The following is a 13,092-nucleotide window of genomic DNA, read 5'->3' on the forward strand; positions in this document are numbered from 1 at the left end:
AGGTTTGCCAGCCTTGTGAGAGGGAGTTCATACAGCATTTTCCTAAGCATTCAAAACCTCTGGCACCTCTTCCATCTGGGATCTTACTTCTTGGCCTCTTTCCTCGACCTTTCTTCTGTTTTTATTTTGCTGCAGACAGCTTTGGTAACCCCTCTGAGAGGTGGGCTGCTCACCCTGCTCCTTTACCTGTTCACCCTGTTCACGTATTTTCCCAACTGCAGTTGATTCCAGCTCTCCCTTATTCATCTTGGTGTGTTTTTGTCAGGTCTCCCTTGCTGCCATTTGCAGTGAAAATTTTTGACTCTCATGCCTCTTCTCTGTATTCCCTTCTCCCTTTCCTCAGCATGACAGTGAGGCTGTCTTGACACCCTGGTCCCACCAGCAAGACCCCACAAAGCCTTCTTCCTGCCCACAGTCCTGTGCTGATGTGTGGCCCATTACACTGATATCAGTTCCCTCATTATGAGTTCACGGCTGCCTCTTTTCTGCCTACTGAGGTCAGGGTATGAAATGTGTCTGTGTTTGACTCAGTACACTGAGTAACAGAGGGATGAAGATTCCTGCAGCATGCCCATCTCTGCTTTTTCACTGTTGCATGGTAAGATGGGCAGGGAAGATGTTCCTTATCATCTCCTTCAGTTCATGCAACTCCCACTTTATCTACAGGAAACTGGATGACGCTAAGTGCTGCCATCAAGATTTCTGTCCAAAACTCTCATTTTTAAACATTCTCCCTATACCATTTCCTTTTATTTATATTTGAGTTACAATTTCCCTCAAGCTGGAACCACTCCGTTGGATCTTGTCGGGCTAGTAGGGTCATCAGGCACTATGCAGGTATCAGTAACACTGTCTTCACTGGCTTCTACCGGAGGTCATCATAGAATCATTAAGGTGGAAAAAAACATTAAGATCATCAAGTCCAAACAAAACCCATCAGTACCATGCCCATTAAACTATGTGCCAGTGAGCCAGGGCTGGAAAGGGAGTGACAGAACAGCTTGTCACCCAATCCTGTAAGCTGGGACATCTACCTGTCCCTCCTCCCTGTTGCTGTGGAAAGTACAGTATTATCTGCTCTGAGAGTTTCACTGAAGGAAGTTTACACAACCTAATTCTGATGATACATGTGCTGTGTAGAAGGACTGAGCATAGACATCCTCTCACGACTTGCCATTCCTATGTCAAGGTAGGTGACACAATAACAAACACTAAACAAAGAAAATAGGTGCAACCAGTGCATCTCAATACAGAAAACAGACTTCAAGCCAAAGGACTTGGTGCCTCCCAACAGTTATCTCCTTAGAGAGAGCTTTCTCTCTAATCCTTTTCTTATAGTAGTCAGCAAAGTAGAAGATAGACTCCTTCCTGCTCCTATCCCTTCTAACTGCCTGCTTCCATTTGGTGCTCTAATTCTCCTCTCTTCCACTGAGATGATTTATCCACAGATGAAAAAATCAAAAGGTCCATGGCCATATGTCGTAGAGGTGAGGAGTTTGTAATGGCCTGATTTGAAGCCCTGTAAGGCAAGTGGAATGCTTTCCATTGGCTTCAAGGGGGCTTTGGATCATGCTGTAAATAGTCCAGTAAGATACTGTACATGGATGCAATAACTATTTATAGAACTTATGATGGATAAGATGTTTACTCATCATCTAAATCTAGTCACTGTGTCATCTGGGGAGAGACCAAATCAGAACTGATGCTTAGTGGAATGAGAGATAGCAGTGACAATGAGGGACCATTGATTGACATGTCACCTGCTCAGCTCCCCTGAAGCAGAAGTACCTGAGATCCTTCACCATTTACTTCAAGTGCCCTTTGTAACAGATAGTTTTGTTCTAGAGGAAAGGTGTCAAAAGGTGTCAAATATAGCAAAGTGACAACAGCAGATTTATGAAGCTTTACTGCAAAAAGTGCCCCAAGATCCTACAATGGTAATACCAGACCTCTCAAGGACCCCTGCAGTCCTTTCCTGTGCCTGGATCATTGAAGAAACAGCCAATAAACCCAGAGTCATCTAAATCCACTGCGTGGTTTTCTCCATGCAAGTTAATAAGATGACCTTGGTACCCAGGATTACATGTGTAGCGCAGATTTTATTGGTATCATTGGTACCCAGGGTTACCAGAGCTGACAACATCAGAATAGAATTACCTGCATGGCACAGCCTGTTCATATTCACATCTGTGAGAGTGTGCCTCATCTACATCCATAAACACGTTTTTCCCTCTGAGCAGATCATGGTGTGCAGATACAATCATGTGAATGAATTTTCTTCTGAGAAAGATATTTAAAATTCTCATGCTCAAGACAGTTATTGTTTCACTAAAGAGGGACTGTCAGCAGTGATGTGATACTTTACAAGGCTTCATGTCTGGGTGTGGGTGGGAGCAGGTAGTTCAGGCTGTTGTCATTAGATTTGTTTTGGTGGTGCCTAATGACAAACCAAGAGTAACTCCATTGTGTTCAGCGCTGTATAAACACGAAGGCAGAATTACACAATCCTCAACTCAGAGTTTACAGTTCAAAGAAAAAACAAACAAACAAACAAAAAGCCTTGCATTGGTTGAAATGCTGAAGGTTTTAGCACAAAAAGGTTGGAAGTTATAGAGGTAGTCAGAAGTACTCATGAATAGGTGGAGACCAACAGTAAAATCCTTGACGGATCATAGACCTACAGTCCTGTTTGTCTCTTCTGAGGGAGAAGAGTGCAGGGGAAGGAAAAGAAGACAGAGAGGAAGGGGAGTAGGATTGCTGGCATTTGATCTATTCCCTCAAAAATGATGCTGGCAGAATACATTCACTTTGATCACGATCAGCACAGATTGTAAAAGTTATTTCTCTAGAGCCTTACTTAGAGAGATCTCACAGAGTAAAAAGAAGAAAAGTAAATCTTGTTTGTTGGAAACTAATAATTGAGCCCAAAATGCAGGAATGCTATGGATATTGTACTAGGCTTTGAAGAAATGCACATGTAATTCCTCAGCCTCTGGCACAGAAATAAGCAACTCCTGTGCGATGTAGATGAGCATCTCCATTCTTTGAAATGTGGACTGAAATTTGTGGGTGCAGGCAAATGCTTTAAAGGATCTTCCACCCTATTCCTCTGCTTGGCAGGCAGGCAGTGCTGGCTGTTGTGTCTCAGGAAAGAAAAGAAGAGGCAAGTTCCAGGTATCAGTCTACTTATCCCAGTGGTGCATGTTACTCGGGATCCACTTGCTTGCTGACTGCCGGCTCAGTTCTGCAAAGCACCTTCTTAATTTCAGGAGTCTGCTTACATCCACTGATGTTCATGAAAATACTGACAGGCATGCCTGTTTTTAAGTTCAGCAGGACTCATATGCAAGGGGTGTACTGAAAAGAAACTTCTGTTGCCTGGACAGAACAGAGAGCTATGTTAGAGACTGTAGAAAAGGTGGATGTACAGAGGTCAGCTGTCTCACACTGATGATGCTGGCATACGTGCATTTGGGATTTCTACATCCCGAGGAATGCAGTAAGTCCCTGCTGCCTGCATATGCACTGTCACGGAGTGGCAGGGCAGATTTGTTTGTTCATTTTATCCTCTATCCTTTGAGACTTTCTAGTCATTCCGTGCTTGTATTTTTTTTCTGTTGACTTAGTAAAATAAACTTCCTCTAATCGGAGAATAAGTGCGTCTCTTTTGTGCTGTAACCCTGAGGTCCTCTGCAAGGGATTCTGAATTGACTGAGAACGATCTCAGACATCATGACCTTGTAGTGACCACCCAGTTACAGTTGTCTGAAGAGCTCTTGAACGCTGAGAGCAGCCTTATGACTTGCAGCCTCAGCTGGTCATTGTTCCTGCAAGCTTAGTTTGGCAGAGCTTATGCTGAACCTTTTACTTACAAGTTTTGCCGTGTTTTGTTGGGGAGCCCAATGGCAAACTACTCTGATTGCAAAGTAAAAGTTTTAAGGTTTGGGCTCCAAGTTTTGGTATCTAGATCCTAAAAACGTAATTGCATTTGGATTGCAACAACTGGAAGTAAAAAATATTTTTATCTTATATCATCTCCTAAAGTCTAAGATGTGTTTCCTATGAAGATACAGTTCTGCCCACCAAAATGTGCCAGTTTTGGTGGCTTACTTTGTTGTTGTTTAATTTAAACCCTGGAATTGTTTTACTCACTATTTTTTTGTGCTCCTTTCTCTAACTTTCCTCTTTTTTTTTTCTCACAGTTAAAACGCATGCATCCAGACAGTCTCTGAACTCCTCTGCAGGGGCTGACTGTGTAGCAGAACCAAGTGTGTCCCTCTTCACTTGTGAGACAAGGGATCCCTTCTCCTCCTGTCACCTGTGCTGAGATGTGCCTTTCATTTCTTCCAGAGAGTAGAAATTATTCACAGTTTCAAAAGCTTCTGTAACTAACAGCTCATGATGCATGCGTGGCCTTTGTGAGGAGAGTATTTTCTTGATGAGTTCCCATGTGCCTTTTATACCAGGAGACCAAAAGCATTTTCATAGTAGTTCATTAGAAAAAAAAATACCACACGCCACCTCTGCATCTGGTTTAGATATTGACTTAACACCAGGCTGGAAAATGACAGCATATGATTTGCGCCTCCCAAACACGTAACGCTGGTATGGTTATTTGTAGTTGGTTGCACACTTTTTTATGATGAATTGGATGCAGGTCAATTAGAAACCATCAAGTTTGGATGTTTGAAATGCTGAGCCAGTGTGGATTATCCCATCAGTACAAGGTTGTAAGAATTTCAGGTTGTGGTGGCATGAGGTCTCCAGGACACTTCCAAAACCTAAAAACAAAAACAGGCCTGGCAAGTTCTGAAGTTCCCAGCCTGTGACTCGCACCTTCCTTGGCTGTAGATAATTTTTTCTGCTTTCTAGAAATTTTCCTCAGTGAGAAAACCATAGAGTATTGGTGATCACTGATTTATTGCACATTAGCACATTCAAAGTCTGGCTCACTGGTGCTTGGAAATGCTCTTCAAAACACAGGGGTGTGCTGCACTCATCAGTGTGTGCTCTCTGTGGAAGAAATTCAGCTCTCTGTAGTGAGATGCTATGGTGATGAGTTGTTAAATTCTGTTCTAATGCCAGGATGTGTTTCATCCTGTAGTCTTTAGTGTTACATTAGAAGGCAGATCAGAAGTCAGGTACCTTGCCACTGACTTGCTATTAGGACCAAATCAACATCAGTTCTGATTTCTCCGTTTCATTCTGCACATTACCCTGCTCCAGGTGCTCTGCCAGAGCTTTAATCATCTACAGCAAAGAATTAACTACATGTCAAACTTATAAAAGGAGTTCTAAGAAGCCATCGCTTTATCTGTCTTTGTGAAAACAAAACAGCGCACACCAAAAAGTGTACAAATAATTAAAACTCCTCTGGGGAGGGTAGAAGTTAAGAACAATCTTCTACTGAAACAAGTAGTCACTAGGGTTACTTAAAAGCTTTTTGATGCCGGAACTCACTGAGTTTATGAGGAATGTGACATGGTGTGCCTGCCTGTAGTAGCAGGGAATTGGAGTTGTCAATCAGGGAAAGACTTTCCAGCCCTTTTCCAATCACGAGCTGGCTGAGATGCTGCAGTTAAACTCAGCGCTACAGCTATCAGCAGGGAGAGCTGTAAAAATCAAGTCAGGTGCAAGTTGCATGGATGAATTCTATCAATGAAATAACAACAGCTCTCGGCGTTCTGAAAGCAGAAAGCAGAACAGACAATTGCTTCACAATAAGAAAGGAAGCCAGCAGGCTGGTTTCTGGACAGAGACCAGTATCTTGTGATGCATTATGTTCAGAAATCAATAGTTCCATGAAGCTCGATTCTTATGTGGAAGAAAAGGATGATTTTCAGTTCTAATGTCTGTCATCTCAGCAAGGCTTGGAATTCTTTTCCTAGAGCTGAAACGATCACTCCTGAAAGAGCTGATTTTCTACAAGATCAAATAAAAGGCTAAAAGCCAGTCTCCAGTGACAGGTCAGTGAATTTTTCACACTATTAAAACTACTTTATTTCTTTAGAAATCCTCTAATTCCATGTTATTTCCAGCCTGCTCATTACCACCTCTTTACTACATGAATGACCCTCCTGCTTTTCAGACTCACCTGTGCTGAAGTTTGTATTCCTCTAATTAAATGCTGCATTATGCAGCTCTTAGCACTAAAGAAATTTGGTCCATCTGGTTAATTTTCTTCTCAGTCAGATGTATCCTTCAGGGAAGTAATGTGTATATCATGAAGGCAGTGTATCCCACCCATGATGAAAGCCACATTCTGTATTTCCTCGTTTCTTTCCTGATAATAGTTACAGACACACCTATGTTTTGTTACCCTCCCATCTTGAACGCTTCTCATATACTGGAAACATTAGAGTCAGGACTAAAGACACTAGTTTGGAGTCTGGTTTGGGAGAAGCCTGTAGCCTCGCCAGGCAGTGGCAGAGGTGACAGGGAGCAGAGAGAGATGAACGTCCCTTTTAATAGCCAGATAGGGATCTAGCTGATTCTGCAGACCCACTTCCAGCAGACTGCAGGCAGCTAATAACTGAGATCATCTGTGGCTACAACAACAAGAGTGGTCCCTGATGAGCCATAACACAGTCAGTGTTTGGGTGACGCAGCCTAGGTTTCCATCATGTGCATGGAAGCATGAGTGCGAGGCAAGATGATCTACAAGTGACCTACACAGTGGGAATGAAATGCTGAGGAACAGGAATGAGGCCAGAGCAGATGACCAAATCTTCATTATAGACCTTCCACTTAATGAAGTATCTCTGATGTGGATGGTCAACATTTAACAAACCATGCAAAGGAATTCACGTGCCTGTGGGCTCAGAGAGCAATATCCTATCCTTGAGATCCTAGAGGAAAGAGAGGTTTCGCACACACAACCCATGGGTCCATAGCCCAGCAGGCTGGCTTCTTCTCCCTCGGCCCAGTCAGAAATGAAGTTCTCTTTGTTTTGCCCTGTGCTAGCATTTCCTTTAGGTTCTTGTCAAAACAAGATCAGCCTCTTGAAGTGCAACACACTGTTTAGTTTTGCAATGTTTGGTTTGGCTGCTAGCAACTTGTTCATTATAAGAAACAATACTTTCTTGGTCAATGCTCTAGGAAACCTTCTCCTGCAACAGCACAAAGCCCTCTTTGCCCACCAGGCACCCATGAAGAGAAAACCTAACATCCTTCTGACAAAAAAGCTTCAGAAATTCATTGTGAGAAGCTGTGCAGGAAGTTTCTGAAGAACAAGATGCAGAAAAGGTCTGATTGATTATGGAAAAGTAATTATTCACATTGTCTGTTACCCAACCAACAGTTAATGATACTGAATGTTGTACTCTATGACCTTAAAGGTCTTTTTAAACCTAGATGATTCTGTGTTTGAAGGAAAGCTGCAAAACCTTTCCTAATTCACCCAAATTCCATACTGGTACATATAACTTGCCCTGCCCCCTTCTTGGCTGATTATCTGAATGTGAGCATTGATAGTGCTTGTAGTTTCATCCTGGCCAGTCTGGGCTTTGAAGACACAAGTATTACGAGTGTTATGTATTACAACTGCAGATGCTATTATTCATGCTTTATTAAGACACGGTCCATTCCCTGAGTTACAGCAAGGCTAAATTTAATCCCATGTCTGTCACACTTTCAATCTACACTATCTGCCGTAACAACATTCTGCAACAAAGAACTTCTACAGCTACATTATGCAATGCCGGGCAAAGTATATCCTTTTACCCTTTCAAGTCTATCTTCTTCAAATAGGGTGTTTTAGTCTTGCTTTATAGGAAAAGGAAGCAGGAGTACTGGCTGGCATCACCTGCGTCATTGTGTACTCCTGCTGCTTCTCCTCATGCTCTTATCCAAGTTCAATTGTCCTAAAAGTATTTCCTTTTTTTTTTTTTTTCTTATTTCAAAGTTCTTTCCTTTCACACCCTCTGCATTTTAGTGACACCCTGAATGGACATGTTTTACTGCCACAACTCTCTTCTCTTAGGAGCTAGGTGATTTGTGGATCAGACACATCCAAGCTTGCCATAATGGAGGCCATTTGAGGTCTCTGCACTTACTCAGCTGCTTCCTTTTATCCCATCATAAGCTGCCAACTACTTTCTGCCACCTACTGTAACTGGTTCTATCTTTGCTTGAGAAGGCTTGGAGGATGGAGCCTATATTTTACCAAGCACGTGTCCTGGCCTTTGCCCCATGGAGTACAACATGGGTCCCACAGCAGCATTCATGTGGGTTCCCTTCAACTGTTTAACACTGGCAAAGGCAGTTCTATAACAGGCAGCACATCCTTTTTGCATAAGAATAACCACTGGTAAATACAATGGCATTAGGAAGAAGCTTGTTGAATTAAACTGCATTTTCCTTAATATCACTGATGCACCAATGTGAATAACATTTTCTTCATTAAGTTTCAAGCACTTAAAATTGAGTCTCATCCTATTTTTCCGGTCAGTTTTTTTTTTCATATTCAACAATTGCTCAGTTTCAAAAGAGAGATTGAAATGGTTCCTTCCCAGATATATGAAACTAATTCTGCAAGTGCCTGTTCACGAATAAACCTGAACAATCATTATTTTTTCCAGAGAATAATAGTCTCTGGAAATATGGTTTGAGTTGACCCAAAACTATTCACACATGAGTACTGCATTTCCTGAATGGTTCTAGTGAAAAAAGAAAAGGGCTAATTAGCATTGCAAATCTGCAAGAGGAGTTAGTGCTGTTTGTATCATTACATCAGGTCCCAAAAGCGTAGGAGACCCGGGTTAAACACTTGCTCAACACAGGAGGATGCAGCCTTCCCACTGCCTGAAGCACAGCTATAAGCTGCAAGGCACAGAGGAGCCCCCCCAGGGCATGAGGTAGGCTCTCATTTTCTCCCCTTTGACTGAGTTCTTCTGACCCTCAGAGAAGGGAACGTGAACACCCCAAATTCTGGAACAGTGCCCTAATCTAGCAGGCCAGGGAGTGATGCTTGAATTTACAAGAGAACATCTTCAGCAGAAAAGTAGGAACGGTGGAGAAGAGCCTGGCTCAGGACATCTTCAGGCTGGGACTCCTTACCAAGAGGGAGTTCTCATGCTGAGGTCCCTGACTGAAGGCAGGATCTTTGACACAACCAAGCCTTGACCAGACCACAAGGCCTTTGGAGATGGGTTTTTCTTTTTGCCCCTTTCATAAGATATAAAAGATGGGGATAGCAATTACTGTTCCTTCTGCCTGCAGTTACATAATCCCCCCCCTCTTTGCTTTTGTTTGTGTGCACCCATAGCTCAGCCTTTCATTTTGGATCACATGGAACATTTTGTCAGCTGAAAACAATGAGACTGATTCCCCACTCCCCCGTGATTTAAACCCCCAAAAATTTACATTTGTTTTCCTCTGAATCTAAATTATTTTCCAATGAGGCTGCCAAGCTAAAAATCATTTCTTCATGCGTCTCCAGACATGATACAAATACAGTCTCTCCCATACCTACCTGATTCCCAGTGAGAAACAGAGCAAGAGGCCCTCAGAACAGCACAGCCTGCTTTAGCAGGAAAAGCTGTATCTGATGCCTGTAGAATTGCAGGTAACAAAGGCAAATGATTTATAGCCTTTTGCAGGAGGATTTTGCTGCAGAATCCAAGGCTCCTGACTGACCGCAGTCAGTACACCCAGGAAGATGGAGGTGACCTGAAACTAGGTGGAAAAATTAGAATTTACAGGAAGGACAGCCCTTCTTTGCTTATGCTCGCCTGAAGTACAGTAGGAGATCCCGGTGCCATCCCCACCTTTTTCCTCAACCACAGTGACATATGATCCCTCAAGAGACATCTCTGAGTATAGCGTACTCCCCAGTTCTTTTGATCAGGCATGCAAGGGATGCTGCACCCCTTCATGAAGCTGTTGGCCAATGCCACTCAGAGGTTTTTATTTTACACTTTGGAAATCTTTGTAACCAGAAGCACTGCACTTTGCAGAGGAGGAGGAAGATCTGTGGAAGCAATGCATTAAACTGGCTGGAGGGATGATTAACACTCTAAACCAAAGGACAGCTGCAATTACTTTCGCTGTTCTAATCAACGCCCCCACCATGAGACATCAAAGCAGGGCAAATCGAGCACAGAATTCAAGACGTCCCTGAATTCAAGGCTGCATGACAGGGACAGCATAGAAATGGCCCGATTATATTTCACAAGCTGGCATATCTCAGACCTGCCCTCTGAGGAAGACTGGCCCTGAAGGCAGGAAGATGTAGTGGGACACGCTGCTCCCTGTTTGCTGTTCTGTGTGACTCCAATGGGAGTCAGCGATATTCTTGCTTTCATGTGGCACGCTCTCTTTTGAGGTCTTCTTTGGAGATGATAAATTTCTCAAAAGCAGGACACAGCTCCTTTGGGTGGGCATCCTATGGGATGAGCCAAAACATAACATCAAGAAGCACTGGGCTGTGAGGATAAGTGGGAATACTCTTCCTCACTAGTGTTGTTGGAGATATGACCCCATCACTGAATGGGAGAGCTTGGAAGTAAGCTTGTTCCATTGACAAGGCTCAGAGGGATTATCTCCTCCTTGACCTTACGACCCTACGGCTGATGAGCTTACCAGGTGCTTTTATCTAGCCCCAGCTGACACTGCTGAGGGTTTTGTCAGATCTGCTGCTGTTGAGCAGAATACCATCGGATGGATTCTCCATGCCCATTCTGTTCTATAAATGACCTGGACAATGAGGCTTTCACACCAAGCAATGGGGCTTCCAGTCTCAGAGTCATGGGAGGAGGACTGAACAAACCCACAGCCCTGGACTGATCCAGTGTCCTACAGCAGCATGGATTGCAGTAGCTGAGAGGGGAGATGAAACTTCCAACTTTGGTGCAAATGACTACCATAGCTACATATAAGCAGTTTAAACAGGAGCAAATATTATAGGAATTCAGGTTTAGATGAAGTGCTCGTGAGTAGAGATGAGGCTGTATTCAGTCAAGCTCTAATGTATATCATTGGTGCTGCCAAAGCAAAACATGGGCTGTCAGAACAACTGAAAAATGAGGACTGCCCACACTGAAACCCTACCTTGCAGCCTGAAGAAGCCTGAAGTTCCCAGGTGTGTACTGGAAGTGCATTTTTCTACATCCGTGTGACCAATTCTGTCCAGCCCAAAGAAAAGGTAAATGTGAACACACATTAGATAACTTCTACGACCCTGATGCAGTTCAGACAGGCCATTGTTATAACCTCTCACGTGCTTATCAGTGACACCAGTAAATAACACAACATAACCAGTCCTGCTAAACCACAGGCTAACTGCTTCTTTACAGTCTATCACAGCAGCAAGTCTGCTCTCTTTCTTGTATTACGCTTGCAGTGAAGAAAGGGATCACAGTCCTGGAGCGCTGGCTTCCACTACAGTGACCTGTCATGTTGCCTCAGCCTCTGCTCAGCAGGGTCACTTCCAGAAACAAGGAGATAATTCAGCCATTATGACCTTGCCCAGCTCTCTTTGATAAGCCTCCTAACGAGGATGCCAATTAGTGCCAGGTGGGATGGGGGATTTTGCAAGGCAGGTGCTGGTGAGCACTGGTGGCCATCAGTCACACATTGTGGGGTGCTTCCCCTTGGTGCATGTGGGGTGAGAAATCCCACAATGGTGTGAGGTAGAGCCAGGGCTCCGACTGCAGGCATTTCCCTCCAGACCACTGCTCTCATATTGTGTCTGAGATGCTTCATTTTGGATAAAAATCAGGCTCAGAATGCTTTGCTGTCACAAAGGGTCCCATGGAATATTTATGGCCTATTTTGAGAGAGAATAAGATGGTAGCTCTTACATCTTCGCCACATGTCCCTCTCATCTCCCTAAATCTCCTCTGCTGATTTATTTGGATAACACAGCCTTCACAACGTGCCTTCCATTATGAATGCTGCTGTCCAGCTGTTCGGCGTCAGGCTTTGCTCCAGGCTCCTTTTCTATCAGAGTGTGTCTGTCTTTCTTTGCACAGTCGATTCAATGATGTGCAGCGTATGCTCGGGGGCAGCCCCCTTTCATGAGCAAGCGCCGCACTAATAGATGATCTCAGGAATGATCAGATCAATTCATTAACCTTCTGAATAAAGTTGTCTATTGATACAGCCCCTCTTATCAGGGAAGCCTTGGGTATTATTTATTCCACAAAGTGGAAACGCTGCTCTCCCCCTCTCCACCCTGCCAAGGTTACAGCCTTACGTCAGCTCCTGCTGTGGTGGCCTTGAGGCAATGAAATCTTTGGAAGCGCCAGGCTTTCTCTCATCGGGACGTGCATGGGCTCAGCTCCCATGCTGAGGGGCAATCTGCACTCTTGCTTGACTTTATAGACATGGGGACTTGGCACTGATTTGCATTTGGGTCCTCAGTCTTCTCTTGATGTATCATAGGCATCAGAGCAGCCTTAGTTTAATGATTGTCAGTGATGAGGCTTGCAAGCCTGGGGCTGAAAAGGACTGGATTCATCAGAGGGAGAGATGGAAACAGGTAGATCAAAGAGATTATGGAGTTTCCATTCATCATGGGAGATGTTCAAAACACATCTGGACACGGCCCTGAGCAACCTGCTATAGCTGACGTTGCAGTGAGAGGGGTGAAGCAGCTCCGGTTTGGGAGCGAATCACCCAGTTTTCTCCAGAGAATCCGTCCTCTGGTGAGAGGAAACTATAATGCAAAATCTGAAAACCCAGGGTAACGCTCTTGTGACGCCTGGAGACATGTACATTTGCAATGCAGCCCTGTCTGCCCATCTCTCATCTTCAAATCTGTCAGCTTAATACCTTGCAAAAGGCTGTTTCTCTCTGACCTTAGTGTAATTACTTGGATTAGTACAGAACCAAGCTTTTCAGCTGCAATATGAGAGACACACCAGGTTTTGTTCTGTGCCTGTTTGTTCTTTTATTTATTCAGTACATTAAGCCCATTAGCTAGGTCATCATTCATTATGGTCTTTCTTCTTGCTTTTACTCTAATGATCTCCAAATGTCATTTTGAATGTTTTGGTCATAGTTGCCAATTTTAAAGCTCCTGAAAAGTTCTTGGCACTTTCCAACTGGCAAAAGCTAGCAGTATCCCAGCTCTCTATTTATCCTTTCAAA

The sequence above is a fragment of the Centrocercus urophasianus genome, unplaced genomic scaffold (genome assembly GCF_019232065.1).
Source record: "Centrocercus urophasianus isolate 14NV4802_14NV808 unplaced genomic scaffold, USGS_Curo_1.0 seq_10, whole genome shotgun sequence".
Classification (NCBI taxonomy): Eukaryota; Metazoa; Chordata; class Aves; order Galliformes; family Phasianidae; genus Centrocercus; species Centrocercus urophasianus.